Source organism: Meleagris gallopavo, chromosome 1 (genome assembly GCF_000146605.3).
Source record: "Meleagris gallopavo isolate NT-WF06-2002-E0010 breed Aviagen turkey brand Nicholas breeding stock chromosome 1, Turkey_5.1, whole genome shotgun sequence".
Classification (NCBI taxonomy): domain Eukaryota; kingdom Metazoa; phylum Chordata; class Aves; order Galliformes; family Phasianidae; genus Meleagris; species Meleagris gallopavo.
The window spans coordinates 158,646,867-158,649,269 of NC_015011.2; positions in this window are offsets into that span (position 1 = coordinate 158,646,867).

Sequence of the window (2,403 nt, forward strand, 5' to 3'; positions counted from 1 at the left end):
AGTAAACCTGTAATCCATAATGTACAGTATTTTTGAAATCTGTAACTTCTTAAAAGAAAATATATTAAGAATTTAAAACAAAATATTGAAAGATTCTGAGACACTTTTCTGGCCTACAGTTTATAATAAATAAATAATAAATAGTAAATAATAAATAGGTGGTATTTTCTTTTTTTTTCTGATTTTTAGAAGTATGCAACTGAATATCTTTCACAAATACTTTTGCTTTATTTCATTAAAGTATTACTCCAAATGAAGAAACATATGACATACTTAAAATTATTACTAGAGTGCTACTCCCAGTTCTATATTTATCCCAGTGAAGCACAGATAAATATATATTACCTTCCATGTGCTTAGAAGGAACTGGTCTTCAAACAAAGAACAATATCAGTTTTGTTACAGTATCTTTCATATTCTCTGCTGTTTTCAATACCACAATTTCTAGGCTGCCTGAGAAAAATTGCAATAAATAATATAATCCATTTAGTATAACATAATATATAATGCCTAGTGCTATATATATTCTCAGGTAAAATAAATAACATGCATTTGGGTATTACCAGGAAAGAATGAAGATAATATGGAAGTTGTACTTAGGTACTCTTACTTGATGACTCTGCTTCTTTAGGACAAAGTAGCATGCAAATGATTTATCAACAGTATAGTACAGTACCATAATATAAATATTCAGTATCACGCTTTCCTCTTTTAAGGGTTTTCCAAGTGGTTGATCAAATCAAACATAAATCCTGTATTTTTGGTATATGTATATAGTTTCTTCCATTTATTATACCCTATCTGCAGGCTGATAAGAAGCAGAGCACTGCATGGGTCTGTCCTTCAGCCTTGCTGTTCAGTTTTTTTTATCCATGGTCTGCAGGGGGTGAAAGAGTTTGCAGTTGCCACTAAATTCTGTGGTCCGGTCAATATGTTCTAGGGCTGTAACTTGAGTACAGAGGAACTAGTTTCAGGCTGGAGGCCCATCGACCCATTGGCCAACCTTGTGAAATTCAACAAGGACAAATGCAGAGTAAGAACTCTTTATAGGCAAGGAAACAACTCGTTGGAGAACAGCTCTACTGAAAAGGATTCAGGACCCCATTGGACAGTGATCTCAATGCTGTATATCAGTAGTGTTTTGTGGCAGCAAGGATCATCAACATCAGCATAAGCTGTATAAGTAGGAACATGGTTTGTGGGTCTAGGGAGATGGTAATTCTTTGCTATTTTCTCCTCACTAGCCCACATCTTGAATACAGCAGCCAGTTTTTCCCTGCTGTACATGCACATACATATACTCATTCCAAGTAAAACATCAACCAACCGGAATAATTTCATCTTCTTCATGAGGAAGGTCAAACCAAGTTCTTCACAATGGTGCATGATGGGAGGACAAAGAGACAACAGATACGAATTGAATAAAATGCATAAATTGAATATGGTGTACTGCATATAAGGAGAAACCTTTTAACTATGAGAACAGTTAACAGTGCTTCCCACAGAGGTTGTGCTGTCTCCATCCTTGGAGGATTTAAGATTCAACAGGGTAAAGACTTGAGCAGCTTGGTCTGATCTCAAAGCTGAAACTAGTTTGACACTGGACTGGAGATTGCCTGAAGTACCTTCCAGCTGGAACTGCACTATGATTCTTATGATTATTTTTAATATATATATAACTGTTCATCAACAGCCAGATCAACTGTCCACTTCATCTAGTATCCTGTTTCTGACAAGAATAAGCGATGGCTGCCTACATGGATGTGTAAGAACATGGGAAGTTGTGACACATTCTACTCTAAATCATTTCCTCGTTGTTTTGCAATATTAAAGGATTCAGGAATGCTTCAAACTAAAGACAGGACAGAATATGAGGGCAGAGTAATACTGCATTTGCATAGTTTCTTAATTTTTCCCTACATATCCACCACAAGTCATTTACTAAAATGTACTAGACTAAATAGATGTTCAGTCTGACCATCTATAGACTTTCACACAGAGAGAATCTGGTTTTGCAGGTAGAAATCAACTTCTCTATTTAAAATTCTAAGAGTCACCAAAGCAGTCAAAAGTTAATTAAGGCAGTATCTGAAAATCATTCATCTCCTATACAGAAAAAAAATATGATTTTCTTTGAAAAACTGGATTCAATGATTGGCAAAATCGAGTTAAACAAACAAACAAACAAACAACAACAACAACAACAAAAAACAGGAAATAATAAGTTAATAATGATAAATTTGATAGCCAGGTTTTGCCATTCAGCCAGATGCTGAATCAGAAAGATCTGGCCAATTTTTCCATTGTAGTCATTCTAGGGAAGGGAGGAAATAAGTTACCAAAATATTACATGCTGTATAATTTTGTGAATAACACTTCAAGCTGCCAATCGTGTTGCCAAAA